Source organism: Coptis chinensis, chromosome 9, assembly GCF_015680905.1.
Source record: "Coptis chinensis isolate HL-2020 chromosome 9, ASM1568090v1, whole genome shotgun sequence".
NCBI classification, from domain to species: Eukaryota; Viridiplantae; Streptophyta; class Magnoliopsida; order Ranunculales; family Ranunculaceae; genus Coptis; species Coptis chinensis.
This window is the reverse complement of record NC_141464.1, coordinates 54,066,632-54,080,921: the sequence shown is the minus strand read 5'-3', so window position 1 is coordinate 54,080,921 and position 14,290 is coordinate 54,066,632.

The window sequence follows — 14,290 nt, the reverse complement described above, 5'->3', positions numbered from 1 at the left end:
AATTATTCTAAAAAATATTAGCAGCTATGCATAGCTATGAGATATGAAAATTATATTAATTACTCATTTAAATTTCTTGCACCACTTTCTATAAAAAGGAAGCATCAAACCTTGATAAAATTCATCGACTTATTTTTATTGTTAGGTTTAACAATAGAAGTTTGATTGAAGTTTTGTGAGAATATCCATTGTGGCGAAGATAATATTAAATTTACTTGAATAGCAAGACATTTCCAATCACAATAAAAGAATTAAGATAAACACTACTTAAAATGCAAAACTATATTTGTCGAGATATTTATTTCCCCTACATATAATATAAATATATTTTAGGGTTATTAGTTCAATAATGCATTTGCATCAAGTTTTTTATTTTCCATTAATTATTCTTTGAGGTTAGTTTAATGTAATACGTTGCATCCAGTTTTCAATTTCACATTAATTATTCTTTGAGGTTAATTCAATGTAGTTGCATCAAGTTTCTGATTTCCGGTTAATTATTATTTGAGGTTAGTTCAGTGCAATTGCATCCACTTTATGATTTTTCGTTAGTTATTCATTAAAGTTAATTCAGTACATTTGCATCCAGTTTTCAATGTTTCGTTAATTAATATTTGATATTAGTTCATTGCATTTGCATCCAAGTTCCAATCTCCCGTTAATTACTCTGTAAGGTTAGTTAAATACATATGCATCCAGTTTCTGATTTCCCGTCAATTATTTTTCTAGGTTAGTTCGATAGTTTACAATTTCTATACAGTTTGCATACATGTAAGAGTCTGTTTTTATAAACTCACTTTCATTTTGGGTTCCTAATTACTCGTATTTATACTTTGAGGTCAGTGCGATGCAGTTACATTCGACTTCTGATTTCCAGTTAACTATTTTTTGAGGTTATTTCAATGCATTTGCATCCAATTTCTGATTTCCCATTAGTTAATCTCTGATTTTAGTTTAATGCAGTTGCACCCAGTTTTTGGTTTTCCGTTAATTATTTTTTGAGGTTAGTTCAATGCAATTTCATCCAATTTCCGATTTTATGTTAATTGTTCTTTGAGGTTAGTTCAATGTATTTGCATCAAGTTTTCGATTTCCCGTTAATTATTTTTGAGGTTAGTTCAATGCGGTTACATCAAATTTATAATTTCCGTTAATTATTCATTTAGGTTAGTTCAATGCAGTTTCATCCATTTTTCAATGTTTCGTTAATTAGTCTTTGAGATTAATTAGTTCATTGCATTTGGGTCCATTTTTCGATTTCCCATTAATAACTCTTTAAGGTTAGTTTAATACATCTACATCTAGTTTCTGATTATTTATGCTTTGAGGTTAGTTTGATGCAATTATATTTACTTTCTGATTTTTCGTTAATTATTCTTTGAGATTATTTCAATGCATTTGCATTTAGTTTCCGATTTCCCACCAATTATTATATGAGGTTAGTTCAATGCAATTGCATTCGGTTTTTGATTTTATGTTAATTATTTTTTGAGTTTAGTTCAATGCATTTACATCCAGTTTCCGATTCCCATTAATTATTATCTGAGGGTTGTTTGATGTATTTGCATACTGTTTCCGATTCCCCGTTAGTTATCTGACGTTAGTTTAATACAGTTGCATCCAGTTTCCGATTTTTAGTTAATTATTTTTTGAGTTTAGTTTATTGCATTTGCATAAAGTTTCTGATTTTCCTTTAATTACTCTTTGAGCTCAGTTATGTATTTGAATCTAAATTCTGATTTCCTTTTAATTATCCAATGTGGTGTGTAATACCAACTTCTACCGATCTATCTGTAGTGTCTTTACAAACATGACATAAAAAGTAAATTATGCTTGATTTACTATGTGAGATCATCGAAGATTATCCAGTTCCCGATTTCCCATTAATTATTCTTTAAATTATGCATGACTCACTATGTGGAATCTTGAAAGATTATCTACGAATGGGTGTTGTTATATTAATTATTTTGAAAAAATATTTGCAAATATGCATAACTATTATATATTAATATTATATTGATCACTCAACCAAATTTCTTATAATGTGAAAACCTCACTCTCCATTAAAAAAAAACACACAATTTTGATAAACCTTTCAACTTCATTTTGTTGTTTATAATTAATAAAATAAGTTTGATTGAAGTTTTGTGAGATTGCTTAATAAGATGAAATTAATATATATTGAAGCTACTTGAATAGCAAGGAGTTCTCAATCATACGAAAAGAGATAAGATAAACACCATTTTAAATGCAAAACTATACTTATTAAAACATTCCCACAATATATAACCCAACTATGTTTTGAGATTAGTTCAATGTATTTGCATCCAGTTTATTTTTTGAGATTAGTTCAGTGCAGTTGCATCCGGTTTCCGATTTCCCATTAATTATTTTTTAAGATTAGTTCCATGCATTTGTATCATGTTTCCAATTTATAATTAATTTTTCTTTGAGGTTAGTTCAATGCAGTTGCATCCAGTTTCTGATTTTTTCGTTAATTTAATCTTTGAGGGTTAGCTCAATGTATTTGTATCCAGTTTCCGATTTTTTGACAATTATTTTTTTATGTTAGTTTGATATATTTGCATCCAAGTTTTGATTTTCCTTTAATTATTATTTGAGGTTAGTTTAATGCAGTTGTATCCATATTCCAATTTTCTATTAATTACTTTTTAAGATTAGTTTAATACTTGCATTTGCATCCAATTTCCAATTTTCCGTTAAATATTATTTGAGGTTAGTTCGATGCATTTACATCTAGTTTTCAGTTCCCCATTAATTGTTTTTTGACGTTAGTTTCATTCAGTATTATATATTTGTCATTATTGCTTTGTCGTTGTTGTTGTTGTTGTTGTTGTTGTTGTTGTTTTTTTTTTTTTTTTTTTTTTTTTTTTCCATTTTCTATTATATATTTTGTAATGTTATTTTTTGTATAATTGTTTTTAACTATGTTTTGAGGTTGTATTAAGGATATATTCGAAATAAGTCATTGCTTTATCATAGACACTAAAATTGTATGATTTGTAATAGGGAATTAGTTTCTACAAATCACATATTTTTTAGCAATTTTTTTATTTGATTAAATATATAAGAATTGGAGCACTAAAAGTGTTTGATTCGTAACCTTTTACAAATCACATATTTTTTAGCATTTTTTTTTTATCAATTATATAAAAATTGGAAATACACTCAAACTCTCAAAATATAAGAATTAGAAATATACTCAAACTCTCCAAACTCCAAAGAGGTTCTATGTATGTGGGATTGTACACTATTAGAAAAGATTATCATTCATATTATAGTGCCACATAGGAAAGAGCAAAAAACTAACTCTCATATTAGAGTGCCACATAGGAGAGAGAAAATCCTCCATTAGAGGTCTCTGCTTTAGTATATAGATAGTAGATAGTAGATATATAAATCAGGCCCGACTTTAAAAACTGTGTTGGGCTTTTGGTTCTCGGTTCACTTACGCGTGTATTTGAGATGACGTGTTTTGTATCTATTTATTATTTACATCCATAAAGACACAAAATGTGATAGAGAGAATGAATAATAGGATATTTATTTATTTACTCATTCCATCCAATTAATATCCAAGTGCTTTAGTTCAGTAAGCCATTTCTGTGTATCTTGTGAAATATAAGGTTTATTATTATATGTCATGTTCTCATCTCTCTCCATATCATTCGGTTCTATAGTTTCACTTCTCTTTTCTCTGGCGGGATTAGCCTGTCTGTTCGGATGCCTGACCTTAAGCAATAGGAGCCGAGAAACTTCATGTAGACCTCCCCATTTTTCTAAAGCACGAGCAATGTCGTAACACCCTGCCAAAAAAATGAAGTAATCTTAGCAACATTAGACAAATAACTACTGAGATATGAGATATGGGCATTCTAATTAAGTGAGCGGAGTGAACGTTTTTGGGAGAAGTGGGGGGTACAGGGACAAGGGGTAGTTTGGTAGGTTTCTGTTTGTCTGTCCTCACCTATTCCTATCCCTCTCCCTCATTCCTTCCGCTCACGCCCCCAATCTATTAAATATTTTGTATGCTGAAAAGGCTTTACAAAATGTCTTACACAAATTTTTGAATCAGAATATATTTTTATTAAAAATAAACCGAAATACGTTAATGACCAGCTGATAAAACGCTCTTTACACAAGTTTATTTGTTTTCAGTTACTTATTTTCTTAAGTCCGAGGTCCACAGTCCACAGTCCAAAGTCAAAGTCCAACGTCCGTATAGTCGTACGTTTTAGTCAAGTTACGTTACTCACGTGGGATTGGTAGGATAGGTCGAGTAAGGGATCGTCCAAACCTTAGGGCTCGGATAGGTTCACAACTGGAATTACAACTTTTAGTGAGTAGGATTTTTAGGTTTCTTTTTAGTTGGTTTTAATTAAATTAACGGTAATGTAAATTACTACGGCGATTAAATGTAGGTAAACAAAATTAGAGAAACAGGGAGAGAGTTAATCATGCTCATGCAAGAATCATTTTTCAACAGTTTTTATTACCAAATCACTACATCTCTAGTTCATCTCGTTTCGGAGATGACGTCGAGTATTGATCCCTAGTGCATGCCCACATCTCTAGGTCGCATTTCACTAGCATAAGGAGTTTCAATAATACCTCATCTCTGGTATATTATTTCAGCTCCTGGCTCGATTTCACATCAACTGGACGAATTGGAGAGCTGTTCGACACGAAGACATTTTAGCGAAGATGTCATCCCAAGCATCAGCAGTCCAACTTTGTACAGTCTCAGTCATTTTGGGACCGGATGTTAATTCTATGCCTAATTCCTAAGTAGTGATTGTTGGGGATTACACCAATACCAATCGGTTCCCCCACTACACAGATAACTTGTATGAACACACTTCAACTCCGGACAAAATCTAAATATCAACTACAACCTATACTAACATGCCCAACTCACTAAACAACTATCAACAACATATAATAATGTAAAGCAGTTAAACAACAAACCACAACACAAAGATTTACCGTGGTTCGGCCAATGATGCCTACTTCCACAAGAGCCGTTCTTAATAAAATGGGAAGGAAGATTACAATCTCTCCTTTCAGCCTCTCACCTTACTAGATCACTTTATCTCTTTACTGTGGTTGTATCTCCTCAGAAGGTTCTCTCTTTGTTTTAGTCCGATTCCAATCCTTCCGACTTGTTTGGTTTGTTAGGTTAGGTTTTCCAAAACCTTGATTTTTTGGTTTTATCTCCAAAACCAAATTTCGCGGGTATCAGAAGCAAAGGCCCACAAAAAATATGCTCGAGCTGGCGCTTCACTCGAGCGCCGAAGTCGCACCAAGACTGAAGCCGAAGCGCGGCGCGCCACTTTGAGCTGGTCGCCTATGTTATCGAACTCGAGCGAAGTCGCGCTTCTATCCGAAGCGCTGGCGCCAGCTCGACTTATCGCCAGGCGAAATTCGCCGTTTTTCGTCCGGCTCGGTTTCTCCTCATGTGGGATAACTCCATCAATCTCCCTCCCAACAGTGAGGGGGCTACCTCCATGCAATTGCCAAATCAACAGAGGAGTGGCCGCCATTCCGCAATAGCACAACAACATCAAACTTACCTTTCGGTAAGACTTTGGTCATCATATCCCACCCGCTCTTGTCGGTATGGATCTTCTCGATACACAAATGCTTGTCTTCGAAAGTACTTTCTAATCCAATGATAACGCACGTGTATGTGCTTGGATCTAGAATGAAAACTCGGATTCTTGCTCAAGTGGATGGCGCCTCGACCGCCACATAGTAACTACAAACTGTTTCTCGCTTTAGCCCTAGTTCGTCGAAGAACCTCTTCATCCATAGCAACTCTTTGCAACACTCGCTGGTCGCAATATACTCGGCTTCAGAAGTGGAGAGGGCAACACACTTTTGCAACTTAGATTGCCAAGAAACCGCCCCCGCGAAAAGTAACCGTGATAACCGGAGGTGGACTTCATCGAAGTCAACATCACCGCCATGTTCCGAGATCGGTGTAGCCTTCAAGTAAGGGCTTACTTCCACCAAAGCACAAACATGATTTGGAAGTGCCTTTGAGATATCTCAATATCCACTTAACACCTTCCCAATGCTCTTTACCCGGATTTGATGTAAATCGCTTACCACCCCAACGGCGAAAAGCAATGTCCGGTCTAGTACACACCATGGCATACATCAAATCGCCCCATCACTGGATGGATGCATAAGGAATCTTTTTCCATCCGACTCGCTCATGCTCACCCTTAGGACACATCTCTTTGGTCATGCTGAACCGCCACCAAGCGGATTAACCGATCGGCTTTTCGCTTTTGATCCATGTTGAATCTCTTCAACACCTTCTCAATGTAGCTTTCTTGAGAAAGCCACAACTTTCCACTCTTTTTCGTCACACGAAAGTGATCCGTGATCCCAAGTATCGCTTTGCTTGACCCAAATCCTTCATCTCAAAGGACTTACTCAAGTCTTTCTTCACTTTGATATCTTGTTGATGTTTGGGCCAACTATCAACATATCATCCACATACAAAGAATAAGACAATGAAATCTCCATCCGAAATCTCTCAACAAACGCACAATGATCGGAAGCAGACTTCTTTGTATCCTTGCTTCACCATAAAGGAGTCAAACTTTATGTACCAATCGCCTCGGTGCTTGTTTCAACCCATACAAGCTCTTTATCGCCTTGCATACTAGGTGCTCCTTTGCTTTGACCTCAAACCCCTCGGTTGGTCCATGTAGACATCTTCTTCAAGGTCTCCATGAAGAAAAGCCGTCTTAACATCTAGCTGCTCAACCTCTAGGTTCATACTTCGGCCATACCCAATACCACCGGATAGAAGTCATCTTCACTACAGAGAGAAAATCTCATCAAAGTCAATCCCTTTCCTTTGACCGAATCCCTTCACAACAAGGCGAAGCTTTGTGCCTTGGGTGAGGATTGTTCTCCTCATGCTTGACTTTGTATATCCACTTATTCTTGAGAACTTTTTCCCCGGGTTTCTCAACTAACTCATAAGTGTGATTCTTATGCAAAGAATCCATCTCGCCATGCATGGCCTTCAACCACTTTTCTTTTTTGTCTGTACCTTCAAGTGCCTCTTGATAGTACATAGGTTCTCCACCATCCGATAGTAGCACGACGCATGTGGTGGATACCGGTTGAAGCTAGTCTCTCTATGTCGGACCTCCTTGCCCCATCCGGCCGGGTGCCTCGTGAGGATGCACTTCGCTTGCTCGGTGGTGGTTCATGCATCTCATCTGCATCTTCTATACCAATAGGTTCTATCCCATCATGAGCAATAGGATTCTCATCATGAGCTTCAAACTCATGGTTCTCTCAGATTCTCAATGCCTTTCTCGCGACGCTCCACGGTAGGAACTTCCGGTTCTCAATCAACAAGATCATTGGTGAAAGCCTCTGTAGCTTCACCCTCCTCAAAGTCTGCTATGGTTTGGTCTTCTAAGAACACAACATCTCGACTTTGGATCACCTTCTTGTTAATCGGATCATAGAGTTTGTAACCAAACTTTTCATCTCCATAACCTAGAAAAATGCACTGCTTGGCTTTGTCATCAAGCTTGATCTCTCATCCTTCGGAATATGCACAAATGCCCTGCACCCAAATACCCTCAAGTATCCATAATCAACATCTCTGCCTGACCATACTCTCTCTAGATAATCACTATTCAGAGGCTTTGCTGGTGACAGGTTGATCACATGCACGGCTGTACGCATTGCTTCTACCCAGTAGCTTCTAGGTAGCTTAGAGTGAGATAGCATGCATCTTATCCTCTCTACAATGGTACGGTTCATTCTCTCTCGCTATTCCATTCTCGCTGCGTGTCTTGGGAACGGTCCGCTCATGATTTAATCCCATGACTGCGGCAATACTCTTCAAATGGCCCAATGTACTCACCCCCATTATCCGAGCTTAATACACTTCAACAACTTCCCAGTCTCTCTTTCCACCATCTTCATGTGGAATTTCTCAAACACGCCAAGTACTTCATCCTTGGTCTTCGGACTATAGGCCCATATCTTTCTTGACGATCATCAATGAATGTCAAGAAGTACGGCTCCCGGTGGGACTTCACTCTCATAGGACCACATAAGTCGTGGTGTACTAGCTCAAGGACGTTGTCCTTTTCGCGGAGACGGAATCTTTGGAAAGACACCCTGTGTTGCTTTCCTACCAAACAATGAGTACATGTATTTAAATGTGTACCTTTAATGTCCGGCATGGCCTTTTGCTTAGCAAGAACTTCCATCCCTTTTATGCCCTATGTGACACGATCTCTTGTGCCACAGCGATCAGATGAAGCTTCTTCTTCGCCACAGATTCGCTTCTCGCTTTTACACAAACTAGCCTCGTGTTTTGTAAAAAGAGCAAGTTTTCTTTTTCCTCGGGCTGCTACAATGGAACCCTCCTTTCGGTTTCCATACCCCGCTACCAAACGAAGTTTACAAAGCCATCATCATCTAATTTCCCAAATTTAAATTAGGCTTAACCGTATGTCAGGGACATGTCTTACATCCTTGAGTGTCAAGGTGTAGCCGACATTGGTTTCTACATGAACATCTCCAATGCCTATAATCTTCGAGACTCCACTGTTACCCATCCTCACTTCACCATATTCACCACAGCTGTAGGTAGTGAAGAATCCCCTGTGCGGTGTGACGTGATAGGATGCTCCTCAGATCTATCACCCACTCAGATCCCCGACATGAGGTACTAAGACAAAGACACACCACAACCGACACAATTCCCACTAGGTCATCGACTAGTGCGCGGTAGTATCTCGCCAGTGTTTCCGTTCCTCCGCACCATGTCTTCATGTGTACGCGGTTATTCTTCTCATCCCTCTTCGTTGTTCGCGCAGACTCATATCCGGAAGTGGCCTTTGTGGCACAATAGTAACATTGCCTCTCCGCCTTTAGGAGTTCTAGCTTCACCCCTAGATTTATTTCTGCCATCACCTCTAGAACGAGATGGTTTTCTGCTTCGACCTCTCCCCCGTTTCTGCGGAAAAGGATCTCCGAATTAGAAGAGCCGCTTCTTGCACTCCTTCTAGTCTCCTCATTCAACAAAGACGTGGTAGCCATCTCCATGGTAACAATTCCATCCTTGGTCGCTCCATGTAGAGAAACGCTAATGTCTCCCAACTTTCGGGTAGAGAGCCTAATAGAAACAAAGCCTCAACTTCTTCTCCCCAAATTGATCTTCATCAAATGCATCCGATTGATGATATTCTCGTACTTCATTAAGATGCTCGGATATCAAGAACCTTCTTGGTACTTCGTGGTTCCGCAAACTTCTTAACGACTAGCACTTTGTTTCCACCCGACTTCCTCTCATAAAGGTCTTCGAAGTTTCTTCCATAGATCAAGGTCGTAGTCTCTTGGGCCACATGGTGAAAGACACCGCCGCCTATCCATTGTCGAATGTACCCAATAGCTTTTCGTCAAGCTTTTTCCATTCAAATTTCATCGCCTTTTTTTTTCGGGTTTTACTCCCTCATTCTCAATGGGAAGTGCCAAGTCCTTGCAAGATAGCAAGTCTTCCATCTTGGCTTTCCGGATGGTGTAGTTCTTCCTATTCAGACTCATCATACGAAAGTGTTCACGGAATGGTCCATCTCTACAAGTTATTTAACCTCAAATCTTCTCTCGTGAATTCGCCAAACACCTTTCCGACCAAGATTCGGATAACACCCTAGGCTATTCTAACCAAGGCTCTGATACCACTTGTTGGGGATTACACCAATACCAATCGGTTCCCCACTACACAGATAACTTGTATGAACACACTTCAACTCCGGACAAAATCTAAATATCAACTACAACCTATACTAACATGCCCAACTCACTAAACAACTATCAACAACATATAATAATGTAAAGCAGTTAAACAACAAACCACAACACAAAGATTTACCGTGGTTCGGCCAATGATGCCTACTTCCACAAGAGCCAGTTCTTAATAAAATGGGAAGGAAGATTACAATCTCTCCTTTCAGTCTCACCTTACTAGATCACTCTTTATCTCTTTTACTGTGGTTGTATCTCTGTAAAGGTTATCTCTTTGTTTTAGTCTGGATTCCAATCCTTCTGACTTGTTTGGTTCTGTTAGGTTAGGTTTTCCAAAACCTTGATTTTTGGTTTTATCTCCAAAACCAAATTCAAGGGAATCTTGTAGCAAGGCCCACAAAAATATGCTGGCTGCGCTGGCGCCACTCTGGCGAAGTCGCTGAAGACTGGAAGCTGGCGCTGGCTGGCTTTTTGAGCTGGTCGCCTCTATGTTATGGAACTCGAAGGCCGAAGTCAGCGCTATATCCGAGCCTTGGCGCTCGACTTCGCGATGCCGAATTCGCCCGTTTACGTCCGGCTCCGGTTTCTCTCCTCATGTGAGGGATAACTCCAAATGATGATTCTAGAATATTAACGAGTCAATCCGATTTTCACGGCAAAGATAACCCTCCCCGAGGGGGATTAGCTCATCATCATAGAAGGAATAATAAAACTTGCTGTATGCATTAAGTAAATAAATGCATGGCCGAATTTAAACTAGAAAAGAAATGTGTTATTAAAGGGTAAAATAACTTTACGATTATTTAATTTCTTTGAAATGGAAATGGCGAGAATGTAAGTACTGAAGAAGAAAAAAAAACTAAGCGTAGCTAAAGCATTAATATGCTGAAGGGGTCATAATGAAGGCGACCCCCTCATATATATAGGCTGGAGACTGGAGAATGATTTAATTGAGTTTTGGCTGTTTCTCCATTTGAGACATTCAAAACTTTGAATATCAAAGTTTTGTTTTCACGTGACTTCCTTTAAACCAAAGTTTTGTTTACGAAACAAAACTCATTTAATGTTTCGTCCGCTTGCGCCTTGTATTTGTCCCTTTGCTCAATTTCATTTCCATCTTGAACAGGTACGTGTCTTCTCTCATTGCAAGGTGGCATCAATTTGAAACTATTTTTTGCCACCTGCCTATGCTGACTCATCCTGCCTTCTGGGCCCGCAGAGTGTGTCGATTAAGGCCGATTTTGGCATTTTTACGACTTTTGTCCTTAGCGCAGAGTTAAGCCGCCGGGTTGCTATGGCAGCTTCACTAGCCAACGTCGGCATCTAGATTTATCCGATTTGAGCTTCGGAAGTTTTTTGCTTCTTTATATGTGGGCCCGTTCTACACTGGTTTTGTTCTTCTGGAAACTTCGGCTCTAGTCAGGCTTTGTTGGGCTTCGTGGTGGTTGAGTGGAAAACTTCAAATATTCCCGTATTCCTGTACTTGGCAGCTTCACTAGCCAACGTCAGGATCTAGATTTATCCGATTTGAGCTTCGGAAGTTTCCTGCTTCTTTATATGTGGACCCGCCTCTGACCGGTTTTGTTCTTTTGGAAACTTCGGCTCTAGTCGGGGTTTTGTTGGGCTTCCGCGGGAGTTGAGTGGGAAACTCCAAATATTCCCGTATTTATTTCGATGCATGTTTTATCACTATATTCATTTTAATTGCGAAACCCGCAAAAGTACGAAAATATAATTATTACATGATTATTAAACACATAATCGACCAAAATGCTATGTCTCTCGGGGTTTAATATTACAGTTTTGGGTGCTTATCACACCACCCCCAAACAGCACTTTGCTTGTCCTCAAGCAAAGAAGAGACATTAAAACGATAAGTGATAAAAAATGTGTTGTCCTAAGCTAAATCTCATTTTGCAGAGTGCGGTTGCATTGACCGTATGCAACAAGGCCTTGAACCACTAGGAATTCCCTAGTGGACGAGTTATAGCCTCGTGAGAGTTTTCCAGAGAAGATACTCACACACTTCATTTATACTACAACGACTCAGTAACAAAGGCTTGTTTCCTTAATTAATCTCAGCTATCTAGACATCTCACTAGCCGGGGAAACAAGGATTTTATAATTTCGAAATTCAAGTTAATATACATACAATAATTGAAACATCTACGTATGAGCATGCATGCAGTAATCTAATAATGAAATGTACGAGCAGGGCCGTTTCTGGATCCTTTGGATAACATCCTTAATTAGGTTCACACAGGTATGTGTCAAAACACAATTTCTCTCTTATTTTTCCACTCAAGCTTTGCTATCTCCAGTGTGCAGTGGGCACACGTTTCCTCACATACTCAATGACAGTTAGAGGAGCCGAGGTCGAGAAGTCACAACTACTACTTATTATCACACTATCCTATTCCTAATTGAGCTAGAGGTCTTTATTAGGTGTATGGGGCTTAGGTGGTAGTGTAGAAGAAAATGGAATAGAAAATTAAAAAATGATAAGTATGAGAGAATAAGGTCTTCGAGATATTTATACTAGAGGATAGGATTCGCGGCATGGAAGATGCCTGCTTCTAACATGGGTTTCCATACTTGGATTTTTCAAGCTTTTGTATTCCCTTTTGATTTGATTTGATTTGATTTGATTTGATTTTTTTTTTTTTTTTTTTTTTTTTTTTTTTTTTTTTTTGGGAATTCTAACCTTGACATTTCTTTTGATTTTTGGAAACATATTTCTATTTCTTTTGATTCTGAAACAGGTAACTGATTTTGATTTGTGACAATGTTTTTCTCTTCATTTTTCTGCACTTCATCCTATTTCTCATACTCATCATTTAGGTAGGCTTATTTATTTGTGGTTACTAGATGGGTAATGATTTTTTTTGATGAAGTAGAAAGGATTAATGAAAAAGTTTAGCTGGCTTGACTAGCGGTTTTTTTTTTTGGTGCGAATTTTTGGCTATATCGATCCAAAGAAGGCCTAAATTCTCGCCTAGGATTTGGGTAGTGATCAAGTAAGTAGACGTGTGAACTTCTCTATTCGGAAGAACTACTCCTCTGTGTCATTACTCATATATCATACATTTTGAGGCTTTTGGTTAGATTCTTACAGGATATGAAAACTAAGTTATCTAACCGTGGGTCTCAGAAACTTACTGCTGTGTACATTTAATGATAGTCAGTGCATGAATGTTCATGAAAAGATGTAAAAACTATTGCATATGTATTAAATTAAGTTTCTAAGAACAAGTCCTAATTTTGATGCTAGAGTGAGATTTCTAAATATTTTTCATCATAGAAAGAGAAACGAGAATTTGTCGCTAAATACGTTTATTTAGACATTAAGTAAACTATATACAACTATGCATGCCTAATTTTTGCAAAAGGTTCTCACCACCCCAAACAAATCGGACAACGTGGTCCTCAAAGTGTTAGGAGGAGGGAAGAATATACCGAGAGGCTTTGAGCAAAAATAAAGTCGACATCTTCCACAGAAATTTATTGTAACACCACGATATATTATACATCATAAAAGTAGAAGCACAATCGTTAGAGTAGCATAACTTCGTTAGGTTATTTATTTATCTCACATCAAAACATAAAACAAATATGTACATGCATCAACTCACATTGCCCCATCCTTGGTAGGGGGGATAGTCCCTCTTTGCCTCGTCCCCTCAGTAGAAATGCCATTCCTTTGTATCCCGCCAATCTATCATAGCTTTCCGGACTTCACTCCACTTCCTCTTCTTCGCATTGTCTAGATGAGCTATCATTTTATCATCGTTAGGAAAGAACGGACTTTCTTAAGATACCTTGCGGGCGGTCCATGTCCGAAATCGCGAAAGAACGAATTATCTTGTTTGTTGGACACATAGAGTCGACCTTTACCCAAATCCGAAGGTGGCTGCAAACTTCAGGGAAGTACGCCCTCACTATCCCGCATAATCAGAATCGGGCAGGGTGATATAGTGTTCGAAAAGACCGAGCCTTCTTAAGATTCTCAATTACTAGTTACAGAATGTCGAAGGTGGTATGTTCTTTGGGCCAATGCATGGAATGTCTTACATGCCGACTTTGATGCGATGGAAAAATGCCAATCCCCATGATGTTGAGAAGAATAAATAACATGGCGGTTCCAACATTCATGGTCATAATTGGCTAGTGGAATAGTGAATTCGACCATCGGCCCGCCTTCGCACGTTCTTTGACGTGGGCAAGGCCATCGTCGTACCGGGCAACAAAATCTTCCCTAGAATAGTCATTAAGGTCATTCTCTATCATGTATTGAATGGGGAGATCTGGCTGAAGAGGAGGAAGGTCTAGAGCCATAGCCACTTTGTTGGCTCATAAAAGCATGTCGGGTGTTACCAATACGTAGTGTAAAACCATTCAAAGGGAAACCCTGGACAGCTGGTAGATCTTCCATGTTATCATAAAAATAAGTTGCCAAACCTGGGGAGTATGTCTG